General features: G+C 47.3%; 1 protein-coding gene across 1 annotated transcript in view; it reads right to left on the reverse strand.

The window, feature by feature from the left end:
* Positions 1 to 17,658, reverse strand: part of RD3 (RD3 regulator of GUCY2D) — a 39,522-nt gene extending 21,864 nt beyond the window's left edge. Inside the window, exon 1 of the mRNA XM_075925135.2 lies at positions 17,479 to 17,658. The gene's annotated coding sequence lies outside the window, so the exon portion shown is untranslated. The remainder of the gene's footprint in view (positions 1 to 17,478) is intronic.
* Between the last annotated feature and the right edge of the window lie 2,353 nt (positions 17,659 to 20,011).

Consider the following 20,011-nt stretch of genomic DNA (forward strand, 5'->3'; position numbering starts at 1 on the left):
CATCTGGGCTGTCCGCTGCCCGCGTGTTCCGCCGCTTTGCTTCCTCTCCCTGGTCTGCTGGAGCCCAGGGAGAGGGCCCCGTTCGTAACTGCGGATCCGAAATAAGTCGGAGCCGCGTAACTCGGGGACTGCCTGTATACATTTCTCTGGCTTGTTTGCTGGATAATTATGACTGCAGGCTGCTCATATATGCTGACAGATCCTGATCCCCTTCAGGCTCCTGCAGATCAGTTAGGCTCAGCTACTGGGAGTCTCCGTCTGACAGACTTGCTAAGTTTTGTTAGAAGTGGTCTGCTCTGCAGTGAATCACAGGAGATACATCAGATGAAGAACATGCTTCCATGGCAGAAAGAGAAGTTCAACAAGCAAAGTATCTCCCTTTCTCATTAACCCACTGACTCTCCCAGCATATAATATCAACAAAAGGGGGCACGGGTCAGCGTTCACCTGGCTCTTCCTGTTAGTACTTGGCTCAATCCAGAGAAGCTAATGGTCCAATTAGAGGATTTCATTAGGTCAGGGGTGGCCAACCCATTGCAGACAAAGATCCAAAACAGTGGTGGACAGAGTGCGAAGAGCCACATACTGGAGGGACAGAGGCACATACTGGAGGGAAAATAGGTGCCGGTACACCGTCCTCGGGCATACCATCACAAAAAAAGCACTGGGAAGGGGTGAGAGGTGCAAGCTCTGGGAGGGAATTTGGGTGCAGGAGAAAGTAGAGAAGAGGATGCTGGCTCAGGGAGGGGGCTCCAGGCTGGAGAGTGCTGGGGTCAGGTGGAGGGTTGGGGTGCCGAGCAAGCCGCAGGCTTGTGGCTGTGAGGGTGCAGGAGTTTGGGCTGGGATGCTTGAGGGGCTCAGGCAGGGAGGCTGGGAGTATGATGGGCTCAGGACACAGATTTGCAGTGTGTGGATGGTGCAGGAGTGTTGTGGCAGAAGCCTGGAGATGTGGGGGTGCAGGAGTTTGGGGATGTGAGAGGCTCAGGACAGGGGATTCCAGTGTATGATAGGCTCAGGTTTGGGATCTAGGGGGTAGTGTTATGATGCTGCAGCCAAATGGGGGCCTGGCCCCAATTGGGGGCTTGTTGGCCAGGCTTCATTTTTAGATAAAATATTATGTCAAACACAAAATGTTTATGAGGGGGGTGGGGAACCAGTTTTGAGTCAGGAGTCACTGACCCACAGAAAAGTCAGTTGGGGCCACACAAATGAGATGCAAAAAAACAACCGCTCCAAAACCCCCCAAGCCTCACTAATGTGGCCCCAAGGGTGCTGGAGCAGGGTGCTGGTGGGTGCTGGGGCAGGGTACTCGTGGGGGGTTCTGGCCAGGGGGAGGAGACAGAAAGCTAGGGCCAGTACCTGGGGATCCTAGGTCTCAGGAAGCGTGCTGGCTGCTCTTCCCCTCCCCTTCTCCAGAGCCAGGCACACACACCCCTAACCCAATCCCCCTTCCCAGAACCAGGCACCAGCCCCCCTCATACCAATCTCCCTCCCTCCCCCGCTCTAACCTAATTCTCAGGTCTTGGAGGCAGAGCTGCTGCCATTACAGCCATGCACATCTCCCTCCAGGCGCTGGGGTGTGCGTGCTGAGTGGCTGGCCTTGAGACATGCTGGCTGGGATGCCGTGTGCACCCCCTCCCCTCCCCACCCTAAACCCAATCCCCCTCCCTTTTCTTTCCCTCCCCTCCCTTTCCCCATACTAGAGCCAGGCACCCCACCCCTCCACCCCCAATTCTCAGGCCCTGGAGTAACCACAGCCGCATGTCTCCCTCCAGGCACTGGGGCACATTTGCTGGGCGGCCAGCGTGCTGAGTGGCTGGCATGCCATGCACACCCCACCCCAACCCAATTCCCCTCCTCTCCCCAGAGCCAGACACCACCCTGCTCTAACCCAATCCCTCTACCCACTAATCTTATACCCAAGTCCCGGAGCCGCCGCTAACACTGCCACCGCCACACCCAGAGCCCTCGCCGCTGCCGCTGCCTGCGTTCAGCAGCTTGCTGCTAGCATGTGGAGGCTGGGACACTATATGTGACCCGGCCTGCATGTGCAGGATATGATGCAGTGTGCTGAGGGCCATAAGCGGAATGGCATGGGCCATGAGCAGGCAAGCGGCTCACAGCGGCCCAGCCGTGAGAGCAGCTGACCTGAGTGGTTCCAGGTTCCGTCCCAGTTCTCTCAGGAGTCGCAGGTTGGCCACCCCTGCATTAGGTGATAAATCCTGGTCACCTGCCCTCTGAGGCACGTTGCACATATGCTAAGAGGAAGACACCAAAAACAAAATGGAGGGAAGAGGCTGAGACTGGGGGTGTGTCTAGACTACATGCCTCCTTCGACGGAGGCATGTAGATTAGCCAGATCGGAAGAGGGAAATGAAGCCGCGATTAAAATAATCGCGGCTTCATTTAAATTTAAATGGCTGCCCCGATCTGCCGATCAGCTGTTTGTCGGCAGATCGGGGGAGTCTGGACGCGATGCCCCGACAAAGAAGCCTTTCTTCATCGACACAGGTAAGCCTCGTGAAACCAGGCTTACCTGTGTCGATGAAGAAAGGCTTCTTTGTCGGGGCATCGCGTCCAGACTGCCCCGATCTGCCGACAAACAGCTGATCGGCAGATCGGGGCAGCCATTTAAATTTAAATGAAGCCGCGATTATTTTAATCGCGGCTTCATTTCCCTCTTCCGATCTGGCTAATCTACATGCCTCCGTCGAAGGAGGCATGTAGTCTAGACACACCCTGGTAGACAAATATGGTTGAAAGGCTGGTCCTGGATCTTAGAGGCCTATCAGTACAGCCATGCTACCAGCAAAGTCTATTGGTCTGCTGGAGCCTTGGGGGAATGTAAAGGAGAGGGTGCGGGGAGGAAGAACTCTACTGGTAAGAGTTTGGATGACTGCCTCTGAAGCTAATTCAAAACCCAGAGGAAAGACTCCCACTGACTATTTGGCTACAGATCTGGTCCTATATGATCAACCTGTTAGCCCAGAAAAATGCAGCCCCGGCTTACTAATGGTATGGGAAGCCACGATGCTCCCTGCTGCCCACCTTGGCTCTCTAGTTCACCAGCTTCAAGAATGTTGGGAGAGGCGAGGAACTGAGGAATGGAGCTGGTCAGTCAGAAAGTAGACAACTGGGTGATGGCACACCTTTGGGCTTAGAGTATGCGAAAAAAAATGTTAAATAGTGGAGATACATTTTACAAATGTGACCAGCCTAGCATCAGAGATATAATTATTATCTGTGAGCAAATGTGTGGAGGGAGTTTGGAGGGATTATGGGTCGCAGGGAGGCAATAAAGTGAAACTGGGAGAGGGAAAGTTAATAACTACCTTATCCAAATACCCATCATTAATCCAGTCGTCCGCTGAACAGTGTTAAATCTGGAGACTATATTCAATCACTGACATCTGAAATGAGTGTTTTAATTCTGCTTTAAGTGAAAAGCTCAGCTAACTATGAAGTTGCTACTGACGCCTCTGTAATTTTAATTATATAACACACCATATCATTGCAATAAAAATATCTGCTTTCTTCCTGACATAGTTTTCAGTAGAATGAAGTACATCAGTAGTTCACCACCTTTTTCATATGTTGACCTTTTTCCATACCACAACCCCCAGGATCTCTGCCATCTTCCCATTTAGGCAGGATTTTGCTAAGTCCGTCTCATCTTTATACTTAGCAATATGGGAAGGGCTGAGTGATTGTGATATTCTGATATCTATTGCAACGTCATTGGAGGTAATGACCCCACTTTGAGAACTCCAATCTATGTAATAAACAATAAAAATGGAAGGAAAGTCGGGTACTCAAGAGGCAAGAGTGGACGTCAGGAAACCTGGGTTATATTCCTGCTTGTGCCACAGATTTCCTGTGTGTGACTTTGGACTACCTGCTTAACCTCTCTTTTTCCTCCTTGGTAAAATGGGCATAATCACATATCTATCCCACAAGGATGTTGTGAAGCTTAATTCATTAGTGCCATGAAGCACACTAACCTTCTTATGTACAAAGTTAATAGCAATACAAATGTAACAATTTATGCAACATCTTTCTGGTTTCTGACAAGTGGAATTAAAAGACAATTCTTGCACAGTTCAGTTAGTCTATTTTGTACCACAGTGGATAAAATACTCTTTGTTTTGCTTTGCAAGCTGGATTACCTAAGGCTATGTCTACACTGATGCATTCTCACGCAAAAACTCTTTTGCGGAAGACTCTGCAAAAACTCTTCCAGAAGAGAGCGTCTACACTGGCATGTGCTTTTGCGTAAGAGATGTGCTTTTGTGCAAGAGCATCCATGCCAGTGCAGATGCTCTCTTGCGCAAGAAAGCTCTGATGGCCATTTTAACCATAGGGCTTTCTTGTGCAAGAAATTCATGTTGCCTGTCTACACTGGCCTCTTCTGGAAGAGCTCTTGTGCAAGAGGGCTTATTCCTGAGCAGGAGCATCAGAGTTCTCATGCAAGAACCCTGATTTTATACATTAGAACGTCAGTTTACTTGAGCAAGAACACACGGCCAGTGTAGACAGGCAGCAAGTTTTTGTGCAAGAGTGGCCGCTTTTGCGCAAGATCGTGCCAGTGCAGACACAGCCTAAATGTTTTGGAGGACACAAGATACAGGATACAAAAAGAATTGTCACTGTAAATAACGGGTGTCAAAGGACATGGCCTTGTTTTAATTTCCAGGGAGGTTTGGATAACTGAGGTGCTTGTAAGTGTTTAACACTGTAAGGCTATGTCTACACTAAGGATATCACACAGTTGTAGTGCTGGAGCTGTGCCTCTGTAGGTCTGTACTGCATATGTTTCCTTCATTGGTGAAAGGGTGTTTTTTCCATCAAGAATTCTTCCTTTGACCTAGCAGTATCTATACTGGGATTAAGCAGTATCTATACTTGCATTAGAAACTGGTAATGCAACCTGGTAGCAGACCTATGTAACTTCGTTCTCACCCACAATTATTTCCAGTTTGAGAACAACTTATACCTCCAGATCAGCGGCACAGCCATAGGTACACGCATGGCCCCACAGTATGCTAAGATCTTTATGGCTGACCTAGAACAATGTTTCCTCAACTCCCGTCCCCTTTTGCCCCTTCTCTACTTACGCTACATCGATGACATCTTTATGATCTGGACGCATGGCCAAGAAACACTGGAGACATTCCACAGAGATTTCAACAACCTACACCCCACCATTAACCTCAGCCTGGACCATTCCACACGAGAGATCCATTTCCTGGACACCACAGTACAAATCAACAATGGAAAATTAGACACCACCCTCTACAGAAAACCCACTGACTCATACAGTTACCTACATGCTTCCAGCTCCCATCCAGCACACACCATACGATCCATCATTTATAGCCAAGCCCTTCGATACAACCGCATCTGCTCTAATCCCACAGACAGAGACCAGAAACTTCAGGATCAATACCAAGCATTTATAAACCTCAACTACCCACCCGGAGAAATAAAAAAGCAAATTGAAAGAGCCAAACGAAACCATCTACTACAAGACAGATCCAAGAAAACCAACAATAGAACACCACTTGTCATCACCTACAGCTCCCAACTTAAACCTGTCCAACACATTATCAATAGATTACAACCTATACTGGAACAGGACACTAAACTCCAAGAAGCTCTGGGAGACAGACCCATAGTCTCCTATAGACAACCACCTAACCTCAAGATGATTCTTACCAACAACCACAGGACATACCACACTAATACCAATCCTGGTACTTTCCCTTGCAACAAACCCCGCTGCCAGCTTTGTCCACATATTCACTCTGCTGACACCATTATTGGGCCTAACCAAGTGAGTTATAAGATCAAGAATACATATTCCTGCGCCTCCAGAAATATAATCTATGCTATCATGTGCCGAAAGTGTCCGTCTGCTATGTACATTGGACAAACGTCTCAGACACTTTGCCAAAGAATCAATGCCCACAAAACAGACATTAAACAGGATCACAAAGAAAAAAACAGTTGCTTGTCATTTCAACCAGAAAGGACACTGTCTCAATGACCTGCTAACCTGCATCCTACTTCAGAAGACATTCAAATCTGCACTTGAAAGGGAATCCTCTGAACTGGCATTCATGCTAAAATTCGACACTCTCCGCAGGGGATTTAACAAAGACTCCAGCTATCTTACCCATTACAAAGATAGCTTCCCCAATTATCACCTCTAATACTATTAACTCACAGACATCTACCCTTCCCCACCTCTAATATCATTAACTCACTGGCATTCACCTTCCTCCCCCCCCCCCCCGCATCCCCCTTCTGTTCTGAAATGTGATTTGTCCTTTTCATATGTGTTCATTTTTTTTAAATTGTATCCTTTGGTATATATGGCTGTGACTATTTTCTTCCACTATTTGATCTGAGGAAGTGGGTCTGGCCCACAAAAGCTCATCATCTAATAAACCATCTTGTTAGTCTTTAAAGTGCTACATAGTCCTGTATTTTGTTTCAGCTACACCAGACTAACACGGCTACATTTCTATCACTATACTTGCATTAGTATGCCATTCAAATGTGAGGATTTTTCACATATGATGTAGCTAGGACAAGTTCAGATCATGTCTAAGTGAAATGTATTTATTGTCAGTCTTTCTGGATACAGGCTTTGCAGGACTGTAAATAGTCTGACATGATTTCTATTGATAAGCTAATTAGAAGATTACAGTTTGGAATGCTATCTTCCTATCCTTTTCTTAAATGAGTAGTGTTTACTGACTTGAGTAGTCAGTAACATCAATGGAGCAAGTCAATATCAGGATTGGGCCCATACATTGTAACAGGTTGCTTTTGATAGAGATGTCACATGGCTGACAGTAGCATTCAAAGGCATGTGATGAGTACATTTTTAGCTCCAAGTAAAATATATAATTTTTCGGTTATATTATGGAGTAGATGTGCATATATTGAACAGAGGATCTGATCCAATGTATGTTGGCCCACTTAACAAGTAATTTAAGGGAGAACAAGAAAATGTTACACAATGTGCTGTGAGATGAAAAGCTAAACACAAAACAGGGAATATAAACACACCATAATTTCTTCCAAGGGAAAGAAATGTTTGGAGGAAAAAAAAGAGATTGAAATCCAGGTAGCATTCTCTGAAGTGTTTTCAGTTCCATGTTCAGGGCCAGGTAGGCAGGCAGAACTTCAGGATCTCAATATGTGGATGAGATGATGATTTAGGGAGGAGGGGCTTAGATTTATTAGGAACTAGGGAAATTTTGGGGAAAGTGACAGCCTATACAGGAAGGACGAGCTCCACAGAAACCTAAATGGAACCAGATTGCTGGCATTAACATTAAAAAGGTTGTAGAATACTTTTTAAAGGGATGGGGGAAAGTTGACAAGGGTGGAGGAGCACATGGATCAGACAGAGACATATCTTAGTGGAGAGTCTATTAATAGAGATTCTCTATGTTCTAGTAAGGAGGAGAGGATGGAAGATTATAAAATATGGGTAACAGATGAGAAAAAGTCAAATAAAAAAGTGTGCCATTCAAACACATCAGGAAATGGCAAACAGCTAAAAAGTAACACATTTTTGAAGTGCTTATACACACACACTAGAAGTCTAAATAATAAAAAGTGTGAACTAGAGTGCCTCGTATTAAAGGAGAATATTGACATAATAGGTATCACAGAAACATGGTGAAATGTGGACAATCAATGGGACACAGTCATATCAGGGTACAAAAAATATCAGGAGGACAGAACAGGTTATGCTGGCAGGGGTGTGGCACTATACATGAAAGAAAATATAAAATCAAATGAAGTAAAAATCTTAAATGAACCAAAATGTTCCATATCACCTGACCATGATAGTGATAGTGACTATGAAATGCTAAGGGATATTAGAGAAGGCATAAAAAATAAAAATCTCAGTAATAGTGGGGGATTTCAGTTATCCCCCATATTGACTGGGCACATGTCACCTCAGGATGGGATACAGGGATAAAGTTTCTTGACACCCTAAATCAGGGGTGGGGAACCTTTTTTGGGTCTGGGCCATTGACCCACAGAAAAATCAGTCGAAGGCCACACACAAAAACCTCTCACTGATGTGGTGCCCAAATGAGAAGGAGAAAGACATTCCCCATATTCCCATCACACACCAGAGCCTAGGGGACCCCCACATAGTTGATTTTGTGTGCTCCAGTCCCGTGGCGGGGCACCAGGGGGCTGGAGTACCAGCACAGGCTCCCCAATACAGCGGGGAGGAGGGCCCTGAGCCTTGGGGGCTGGATCCAGGCAAGCTGGGGGCCACATCTAGCCCTTGGGGCTGAGTTCCCCACCCTTGCCTTAAATGAGTGCTTCTTGGAGCAGTTGATTCTGGAACCAACAAGAGGAGAGGCAATTCTTGATTCACTCCTAAGTGAAGTTCAGGATCTGGTCCAAGAGGAAAAATATAATTGGACTGCTTGGAAATCATGACCATAATGTAATAAAATTTAACATCTGTGTGGTGGGAAGAAACATCTCAGCAGCCCAACACTGTGGCATTTAATTCCAGAAAGGGGAACTACAAAAAATGAGGTTAGTTAAACAGAAATTAAAAGGTACAGAGCCAAAAGTAAAAGCCCTGCAAGCTGCATGGAAACTTTTCAAAGACACCATAATAGAAGCCCAACTTAAATGTATACCCCAAATTAAAAAACACAGTAAGAGAACCAAAAAAAATGCCACCATGGCTTCAGCAAGTACAAGAAGCAGCAAGAGATAAAAAGGCATAGTTTAAAAAATGGAAGTTAAATCCTGGTCAGGAAAATAGAAAGAATAAATTCTGACAAATTAAGTGTAAAAATGTAATACGAAAAGCTGAAAAGGAGTCTGAAGAACAGCTAGCCAAAATCTCAAAAAGTAATAAGATGTTTTTAAAGTACCCCAGAAGCAGGAAGCCTGCTAAACAACCTGTGGGGCCACTGGACTAAAGGAACACTCACAGACAATAAGGTCATTGCGGAGAAACTAAATGAATTCTTTGTTTTGGTCTTCATGACTGAGAATGTCAGGGAGATTCCCAAACACACGTCATTCTTTTTAGGTGACAAATCTGAGGAATTGTTCCAGATTGAGGTACCATTAGAGGAGTTTTTGGAACAAATTGATAAACTTAACAGTAACAAGTCACCGGGACTAGATGGCATTCACCCAAGAGTTCTGAAAGAACTCAAATGTGAAATTGCGAAACTATTAACTGTGGTTTGTAACCTATCCTTTAAATCAGCTTCCATACCTAATGACTGGAAGATAGCTAATGCGATGCCAATATTTAAAAGGGGCTCTAGAAGTGATCCCGGCAATTATAGACCGGTAAGTCTAATGTCCGTACTATGCAAATTAGTTGAAATGATAGTAAAGAATAGAATTGTCAGACCCAAACATGAACATAATTTGTTGGGGAAAAGGCAACATTAATTCTGTAAAGGGAAATCACGCCTTACTAATCTACTAGAGTTCTTTGAGGGGATCAACAAGCATGAGGACAAGAGGCATCCAGTGGACATATTGTACTTAGATTTCCAGGAAGCATTTGACAAGGTTCATCACTAAAGGCGCATAAGTAAAGTAAGTTGTCATGGAATAAGAGGGCAAATCCTCTCATGGATTGATAACTGGTTAAAAAATGGGAAACAAAGAGTAGGAATAAATAGACAATTTTCAGAATGGAGAGAGGTGTCACCTAAGAGTCCATACTGGGACCAATCCTATTCTACATATTTATAAATTATGTGGAGAAAGGGGTAAACAGTGAGGCAGCCAAATTTGAAGACAAAATTAACCTGTCAAGTTAGTTAAGAGTAAAACAGACTGTGAAGAGCTGCAAAAAGACCACTCAAAACTAGCTAATTAGGTAACAAAATGGCAAAATAATTTAATGTTGATAAATACAAAGTAATGCACATTGGAAAAAATAAGCCCAACTATGCATACAAAATTATGGGGGCTAATTTAGTTATACCCACTCAAGAGAGAGATCTTGGAGTCATTGTGGGATAGTTCTCTGAAAACATCCAGTCAATGTGCAGTGGCATTAAAAAAGTAATCAGGATCATTAAAAAGGGGATAGAGAATGAGACAGAGAATATCCTATTGCTTCTGTATAAATCCATGGTATGCCCACATCTTGAATACTGCAAATAGATTTGGTTACCTCATCTCAAAAAAGATATCTTGGCATTGGAAAAGATTCAGAAAAGGGCAATTAAAATGATTAGGGGTTTGAAACAGGTGCCATATGAAGAGGGATTAAAAAGACTGGGTCTTTTCAGCTTAGAAAAGGGGAGACTAAAGGGGGATATGACAGAGGTCTATAAAATCATTACAGGTATGGAGAAAGTGAATAAGGAAAAATTGTTTACTTGTTCCCATTACATAAGAAGTAGGGGTCATCAGATTAAATTAATAGGTTGCAGGTTTAAAACAAAAGGAAGTTTCTCTTCACTCAGCTCACAGTCAAGCTGTGGAATTCCTTGCCAGAGGATGCAGTGAGGACTAGGACTTTAACAGGGATCAAGAAAGAACTAGTTCAATTCATGGAGGTTAGGGCCATCAATGGCTATTAGCCAGGATGGGTGGGAATGGTTTGTCAGAGGCTAGAAATGGATGACAGGGGAGGGAATCACTTGATGATTACCTGTTCTGTCCACTCCCTCTAGGGCATCTGGCATTGACCACTGTCGGCAGACAGGATGCTGGGCTAGATAGATCTTTGGTCTGACCAGGTATGGCAATTCTTATGTTCTTGTATTAAGCATACTGCAACTGTACATCTTCTACATTTAATAGCAATCACAATATTATATAAGGAACCTTTCTTTAAAACTGAAAGCAAATGATCTTTCCAATTTGTATAGGTTTTAAATGTTTTATTCCTAGAGAGTAGTAGTTATAGTAGTTATATTCCCCATGAGGAATAACTCCTTTCAGCGCTACAGCTCTTGTGCAAAAAGGCAGGTGTGGACACTCTAGGGGGTTTGCGCAAGAAACCCCTACTGGAAAAAACACAAGTGCTCTGATGGCCATTCTGTGAATGGCCATCAGAGCTTTTTTGCACAAGAGTGTCCATGCAGTGTGGATGCTCTCTTGTGCAAAAGCACATCACTTTTGCGATGCACTTTGAGGTCTGGATGCACTTTTGCGCAAGAACTCTTCCGCAAAAGGCTTCTTGCACAAAAACCCTGCAGTGTAGACAAAGCCTGGGAGCCCTGATCTATCAAGGGTAAATCAGGTTCATTTGCCAAGACTCAGAACCATTTTCATGCCAATTTCCCTAACAGGCTTCAAGCATTAAACATCTTCTAAGCAAAAAAATAATACAAAAAGAATTAGTAAACTATGAAGGTCAGAATTAAGACACACACTGTTTTCTTAATTCAGCCTACTGGGCCAATGGTTGGGTAATAATGATGTTTGCTGTTTAAGGACTGCCAAATTTTACTCCAGAAGTGGCTGCATGTCTCTGATGGAGAAGGTAATCCTTAGATTCACGCATCTGAAGTCCAGAAAAGGTCATGTAGTCTGTCTTCTTGCATAACACAGACTATCATATTGCACCCAGTTATGTCTGCAATGGACAGAATTATTCTTCCCTACTAGGTAAATAAGTGGTAGGAAGTACTCCTACCAGAACACATAGCATGATCAACATGTCTTTCCTATAATTTTGTGTCTTATCTAACTGCAAAATTATGTTCAAATGATGTTAAGGTTCTGGCATAAATCCACAATACAAAAGGATTTCAGAACTAAAACTAATATACATCCCTGACTCACCTTTGATAATCCTGTTATTGTATCAGTATTCCTTCACCACAAAAGGGTGAGTCAAGGATGTAACTTCAGCTCAGGAATCCTTTGCATTATGGTTTACACCACATGCTTATTTAAATATAATACGTTGTGCTTTGACCTATCTTCATGTTAAATGGAAAGAGGTATTTATTGCTCATGTGCTGTGGCCTAAAACTCCAAATTCTTACCACACCAATGAACCTGTTAAAGTTAACCATTTCCTGCATTCTTCCTATACTAGCCAATTAGCAGGATTTTCAGGTCTCTCCTCCATGTCCGTCTTCTCTCCTGAGCCTCCGGTCTCTCGCTCCATGTCTCTTTCTCTCTCTCGCTCCTCCTCCTACTGCCTCCCCCCCTCTCTCTCACCTCTCTTCCGCCTTCTGCCTCTCTCTCTGTCTCTCCTCCCCCTCCTGCCTCTCACTCTCTCTCCGCTCTCCTCTGTCTCCGTTGGGGATGCATGCTCATCCAGGGCCCGCCCTCTGGGTATGTACATCACCACCATAGGCGTGCCCAGCACATTTCATTAGGGTGTGCACTCAAAGAATTTTTTTTAATTGTACTCTTTGACCCCCATTAGCCATGCCTCTGGAGGTAACACTTTCGGGACAATATGGACACATGACCAGAAATAAAAGGTGTCATGTGACCCCTCCCAAAGACTTTTCCCACCATCCTCTTACCAATAGGGATTAGTTTGGCCCTCACCAAACCCCCCACATGCAACTATCCTGCAATTGCATTAACCCAATGCGTGTGACATTAACTTGGGGGGTGGAGAGGCTGGGGAAGTGTTCCCTCTACAAGTTTCCTCCCATGAGCACAATAAATTTTGTGTTGTGCTCCAGTACTGAGTTTGTGGCTTGTTTGGATGTGTCACTGTGGCACCCAAGTTATTAATAAATATCTTATGAACCTCTGCCTTTCCCCTCTGCTGCTCTGTTTCCTCCGCTTGCTCCATCAGCTTCCTTGATGCCTGCTGCCCCCAACTCCTCACCCTCCTCTGATGTCCTGACTCCTGCCCTTCTCACTGCCCTCAGCCTTCCTGAGACCTGCCCCCCTCCACCAGCCCTTCTCTGCCCCCTGTGCCCACTCCTCCAGTAGCCCCACTCTGATCATGTGAGCTACCCTTCCTCATCCCCTATCCTAACACCTCCCTCTACACACCTACCCTGCCTCTCTTTTCTGGTGCTGGTCCCTCCTCTGCAGGTGTCTGCCCTTCTGCTTCACCCCCAGAATCACCTGGCACTTGCACCTTCTCTTACCCCTGCACCCTCTTGGTGCCTCCCCCTTCCCTCACTGCCCCTGCCCCCTTTGCCTTCTTTTTCCCAGATGCCCACCCCCTCACCACCCTCTGCCCCTGTTCCCCTCATGCCCCTCTGTGCCCTCACACGTGCCTTGCTCCATCCCCACCTTCCTCATGCCCACCCCGCCTTTCAAGCCTTCTCCCAGCACCTCCCCTTCTCTCCTCTGGCCCCCAAAGCCCTTCCTCTCTCCTCTCCTAGCATCATCCTCCCCCCCCCCCCGATACCGCCCCTCCTGCCCTTTTCCTCATTGTCTGCACTTGGCCCTCTGGCATTTGTCTCTCTCCTCCACTTTTTCCCTTGGTGCCTTTCCCTTTCTTCTCCTGACCTGCCCCCCTCTCCTCAACACAAGCCCCTTCCTCTCTGACCCTTACCCCCTATTTTTCCCTCCTCTTCCAGCAGCCGCCAACTGGTCTGTAACAGAGTTCTAGGATGGCCTTGACTGTCACCCTTCTGGTGCTCCCCCTACGCTGTCTTTCTTAGGTTTCTCAGCCGCCTTTTGGGTCACAAACCCCCATTCTGCAGTCTCTGGTTCCAAAAGTTCCAGCAGTCCCCATCACTTGGTGCCTGCACCGGGTCTGACTCGTAGGGTTGCCAGGTAGACCCTCCCCAAAAAAACCAGACACACTTTGATCTTGGGTTGGGGGGGAGGAAGAGGGACTGGCCGGGGGGAAGGGAGGGGCCAGGAAGAAGAGGGGATAGGAAGTTGCTCTGGGGGGCGGAGCTGGGGCCAGCTGTGCTGCCTCCAACCCTGGCCCCCTGCTCCCTCCCAGGGGCCAGCTGCGCTGCCCCCGACCCCTGCCCCCCTTCCCTGGGGCCAGCCATGCTGTCCCCAACCCCTGCCCCCCCAGGGCCAGCCGCGCTGCCTCCAACTCCTGCCCCTCCCTCCCCAACCCCAGCCCTCCCCGAGACCAGCCGCGCTGCCCCAACCCCAGCCCCCTCTCCATCCCTCCCCAAGTCCAGCCGCTCTGCCCCCAACCCCCTCCCGTCCCTGAGGCCAGCCACGCTGCCCCCTCCCCCCTCATCTCCCCTCCTCGAGACCAGCCATGCTGCCTCCACCCCCCTCCCCTCCCTGAGGCCAGCTGCGCTGCCCCCAACCCCGACCCTGGCCCTCTCCCCTCCCCGAGGCCAGCCGTGCTGCACCTGATCCCCTGCCCAGGGCACCCCCCCCACCTTCCTGCCCAGGGTTTAAACTCACCTCGCTTAATGGGGTGGCCGGGTGACGTTGTTGTGTCCCTGCCACCTCTTTCCGTGGGGTCCTAAGACCCGCCAGTTTTAGCCGTGCATATGCAGGAAACCCGGCACGGTGTCTGTTCCCCAGAGCATTGAAGTGGCACTCCTTCACTCACGCCCCCTTTGAAACATTAGGGTGCGCCTGGGCACACCCAGCACACCTCATGCGCACGCCTATGGTCACCACCCCACCCCCTTTCGTCTCCTGCCGTGGTGCTCAGCTGACTTTTGCACCACTCAGCCGGGCTACCACGCAGGGGCAAACAGCCCCTCTCTCTCTTCTCCTCCTTCTGCCTCGCCTGCTCTCTCTTTCAGCTCTTCTCCCCCTCTCGCCTCTCACTCTGTTTCTCTTCTCCTCCTGCTGCATCTCTCTCACTCTCTCTCACTGTCCTCCACCTCCTCCGTTCTCCTCTCTGTCTCCTCTGTGTCTGCTCCGCTTTCCTCCTTTTGAATCCGGCACCCTTTCCTGACATCAGAGACGCATGCTTGTCCAGGCTCCGCCCCCTGGCTGGGGAGCAAGCAGTGGAAGTGGCTGTTTGGGCTCCCCTGCGGTGGCCCAGCTGAGCAGCACAGAAGTCAGCAGAGCACCACAGTGGGAGGCAACAGCGCCGCCCAGAGGGAACAGCCAGCATTTCAGCGTTACAGAGTCACAGGCATTGGGCTACTATATATATATGATTCCCAGCACATAGTAGACTATATGCTCTGAATATGCAGATGGGATGGTGTGCTCTCTATTGCTGATCCATCAGCTAGAAAATTTTGAAGGGATATTTTATTCACAACAGATACCATAACAGCACATAGAATGAATGCATATTCACATGAGCATGTGTATCTGTGAATGGTACAGTGCTACCATAAAGAAACTAATACAATTCCTACTGAAAATATTTACCATGGGCTAAATCCTGAAGATTTTACTCTTTTCCACTCAGGCAAAAACTCCTATTAACCTTAATGGGAATTTTGCCTATGTAAGTATTCCAGCATACTGGCTAAGTCTCAAACTTAACACAGTAGCCATTAAAAATATATATTGATACAAAATTACTGCTTATGACAACAATGCTAGTTTTCCAGTAGTGAAAACTGGACTCCCCTCTTCACAGAACAAATACAGCATAGACAAAAAGCATGCAAGCTTCCCTTACTTTAGAAAGCCCTTTACTCCTGGGCTACAACTAGACTGGCCACAAATTCCGGAAAAGGGATGCAAATCAGGTAAGTCAGCATAGGGAAATCCGTGGGGGATATTTAAACCCTTCTCCGGAAGAGGCATGTTAATTTCCAACTTCAGAATAGGGAAATCCGCGGGGGATTTAAATATCCCCCGCAGGATTTAAATAAACATGTCTGCCGCTTTTTTTCCAGCTTGGGGAAAAGCCGGAAAAAAGCGTCTAGACTGGCGTGATCCTCCGGAATAAAGCCCTTTTCCGGAGGATCTCTTATTCCTACTTGAAATAAGAGATCAGTCTAGACGCTTTTTTTCCGGCTTTTCCCCAAGCCAGAAAAAAAGCGGCGGACATGTTTATTTAAATCCACGGGGGATATTTAAATCCCCCGCGGATTTCCCTATGCTGACTTACCTGATTTGCATCCCTTTTCCGGAATTTGTGGCCAGTCTAGACATAGCCTTGGGCTTCTCTGCAGAGCAGACTATCCCTAATGCCCATTGGGACATCAATATCCAGCTCACTGAGCAGACTTCCAGGGGGTAACTGCTCTTGATCATTTCCAACTTGAGCTGAAATAGAATTGGAATTTAGCACTGCAAAACTGAGAGCACATGTCCCCCCATTATACTGGTATAAATCCAGAATACCACAACTTATTTCAATAGAATTATTCTGGATTTATACAGGGTAATTGAGAGCAGATTTGGACTGGAGTGTGTAAAAAATACCAGCTGCTTAATAGCTCTATGCAAACATCTTGACTTGAACAATATTTATTAAAAACTAACACTGCTTTTCTCTTTTGTTCCTTTTCTTTATATGTAACTTGTTAGTCCATGCTTAAAACCAGTATCAGTGAACACTATTTAAATTAAGTTAAATTATAACACCTGAGTTTTTAATTGATTTTCTCTCGAAAACACCAGATCACAGAGCCGATCCAATGCTAATTAAAATTAGTGGAATGACTCCCATTAATTCCAAGGGCGTTAGATCTGATTTATCATTTTTATGGATTGAGAGCTCTGTTTTTTAAATTAAATTAGAAGGCTGACAGATTCTATGTTGAAGTTCATATAAATCATAGTTTTAAAAACAGCTGAGGGTTACTTTAAAAAAAGCATAAAAGTATATGACATTTTACTATCCTCATCCCAGGAACGACAGCACTACATATTTTAAGGATCTGATTTTTCATGTCTCTCCAGTTTTACAAGTGCAGTCGGTGCCATTGAGTCTAGTGAAGTTATGCCTACGTAAAACTGGAGGTACTGGGAAGGGAACCAGATCCTCACTTTTAAACTGTGTTTTAAACAAGGACAGCATCCAGGGAAAAGACCAAAACAAGCACAGTGGCTGCAAGGTGTAATTTAAAGTGAATGCATGACCGCTTGTAATGACTGTCGCAACAGTCAGTGAATGGTGTGTAACAGAGGCTGTCCATGGCATCCTAAATCATTGTCCTGGTAGAATCGCCTCCCTTAAATGTAACTTCTCTTGCTTTAGAGCCTGCAGGAGCGATGATTCCCCGTTCTGAGCTTGTTATTCCTTTGGAAGGCGGGCAAAGCAATATCCCCCAACTACTCCGGGTACTTTCTAAGCCAAATCGGAGGTAAAGACCGACCGCTCATTTGGTAGCTCCTAGCGGCGAGCTGGGGGCAGGCGAGGGGCAGCCCTGGCAAGTGATCTGCTCCGACGCTGTTTCGCCGGCTGGGGTGTAGATGCAGGGACCAAGCGCCCGCGGGCGGGACACGCCTCTCCAGCGTTGGCACCGGGAGCTGACCGCCCCGCCCCGCCGCCCCTAGCTGCCCGTCCTTGTAACTCCCGGGCCCGGCGGACTGCCCCAGAGCCCCCGCCCGGAGCTGAGCAGGCAGCCCGGCCGCCGCGCAGCTCTGCCGGAGGGACACGGGCCCCGCTGCCCTGCTTACCCGAGGCGCTCGGCAGGAACCCGGTGGCCTCGGGCGGTGTGCGGCGCCCGGTGGCAGGCTCCGAAGTGGCAGGCGCTGCAGGAGCAGGTGGGAGGCGCTGCCGGCCTCTCCCCAGCTCCCGCCTGCCCGCGGAGCCGCTGCAGACAGGCGCAGCCTCCTCCCAGCGCCCCTCCTCACCCACGCTTAAGATGTGGTTGCTATAGAGACCAAACTAAGCCTCCTGGCCAGCAGGAGGGCTGGGGGCGGGGCGGGCTCGCGGCCGGTGTCGCAGCGGGGCCACCTGCGCCATTGGGTGTCAAGGTGGGGACTGCGCTGCTCCACGTGGGACCCTCCGGCAGCTGAGTTCCAGGTGCCGCGTGACCCGGAGAGCGGCGTCAATCGCCTCGCAAGGCTCCTGCTGCGCTTTTCCCCTCATACCGCAGCTCTGCGCTGGAGGCGAAGTTCAGGGGTGCGGGTTCTGACAATCTGTGAAGTTGGTACCTGGGTTCGGGACAGCATCTCAACCCTGCAAAGGCTCGGAACTGCTCAGAGCCCGGGACAGGTTTGAGCCCATCTCTAATGGGAGGAAGCGATGATGCTCTTATGTTCAGCCAGGTGATTTCTAAGGACGTCTTCATCTCCAGTGCCAGCCTTAAAGAGTCCAGGCCCCGCAGCTGTAGCTTCAATACACTGTGATAAGCAATAGGACCTGCAGTCTGGAATTGTTCAGATTCAATTGAGGGAATTTGTAATCCAGGGTGTTTAATAGCAAATAGCTGTCGCTGTGAAAAATATAGCACTGCCAGGGGTTAGGCAGATCTTTTATTGGGGACTGAGAAGGAAGAGGGGCTGGCCTGGTTGAATGAGATGCAGTGAGACACAGAGATTGAGAGGGACTTGGATGATGAATGTGTATGAAAAGGAGAAGGGAAACGGACAATTAAATCTAAATTGTGATTAGCATAAAACATTTCTGTATCACTGCACATTTACTCAGGGTGGGGAGCGATCTTTGTGTCCTTTCTGCTTAATTACACACACCCTAGAACCTGGTTGAATCTGGCCCATAGAAATAAACATTTCCATATCCCAAAAATACAGTCTATGAAAAACACAGGCAAGAGATAGAGCAACAGTTCAGAACAGGAAGGATTTCAGGTAACTGATGAAATGGAGGCCGTTTCTTGAAGAGAGAAGTGTACAAGGAGGGATTAAAGGTGCCTGGCAGGTGAAAGTGGTGAGGCTGTTCCTGGCAGCGGGGCAGCATGATACAGAAGGAGGGAGTGGGAAATGGAGAGGAAGAAGGCAAGAAGGTTGGAAGAAAGCAGGGAGTGGGAAGGGAAGTGGAGGAAACACAGCAGTGATGAGAATGGGGGAAAGATTACATATGATCTATTAGCTGAGCAGGACCTACTAGCTGGGATTTGATGTGGTTGGAGATGGGAAACCAGGGGAGGGTTTCTTGGAGTGGAAATATGGTCGGAATGGGAAGAGAGGAAAGGTGATTTAGACAGTAGTGGGGACAGGGCTGTCCTTAGGATTTATGGTGCCCTAGGCGGGATTATTAAACTCATGCCCCTATGCCTGACTTGCTCTTCCACTCCTACACCCTCTCCTTCCCAGAGACCCCAGCAGCCAATCCCCTCCCTCAGACTGTGCTGCAGGCAGTGGCCCTCTCTAGGACCCAGCCCTGCTGTTACATGTGTAACCTCATTGCAGGAGGAATACCAGCTAATTCAAGTTAGGGCTTTAAATTGGAATCCCGTTTCACTGCCGCATGTAGACGCGGGCAGTTACTTCGGGCTAGTCAATTTCTAAAATGGCGACTGGCCAGGAAGATGTAAATCAAGCACAGGATATTTAAATCCTGGGCTTGATTTGCAATTTTGGGCGCCCTTATTAGCCTCCCTAGATCAATCTAGGGGGCTAGTGTAGACGTACACTGGAAGGCTACGTCTAGACTGGCATGATTTTCCGGAAATGCTTTTAACGGAAAAGTTTTCCGTTAAAAGCATTTTCGGAAAAGAGAGTCTAGATTGTCACGGATGCTTTTCCGCAAAAGGGACTTTTGCGCAAAAAAGCCCCAATTGCCATTTTCGCGATCGGGGCTTTTTTGCGCAAAACAAATCTCAGCTGTTTACACTGGCCCTTTTCCGCAAAAGCTTTGCTCAAAAGGGACTTTTGCCTGAACGAGAGCAGAATAGTATTTCCGCAAGAAGCACTGATTTCTTACAGTAGGAAGTCAGTGCTTTTGCGGAAATTCAAGCGGTCAGTGTAGACAGCTGGCAAGTTTTTCCAGAAAAACTGGCCAGTCTAGACACAGCCGAAGAGTTTTGCAGAAGAACTCTTCCACAAAAGAGTTTTTATGTGAGAACGCGCCAGTGTAGATGTAGCCTCAGTGATTTCAACTCTTTAGCCACCACCTAGGCTGGCAAAAGATTCCAGCTTCCACTAGACTAGCAAAAAGACTCCTCATGGAGTCTGCTTTAGGTTTGTCCTTAAAACCAGGGGGAAAGGGGCAGGTTGAACCAGTCTTACAGCTCACACCTGGCAG

This window comes from Pelodiscus sinensis, chromosome 3 (assembly GCF_052426305.1).
Source record: "Pelodiscus sinensis isolate ZL-2025 chromosome 3, ASM5242630v1, whole genome shotgun sequence".
Classification (NCBI taxonomy): Eukaryota; Metazoa; Chordata; order Testudines; family Trionychidae; genus Pelodiscus; species Pelodiscus sinensis.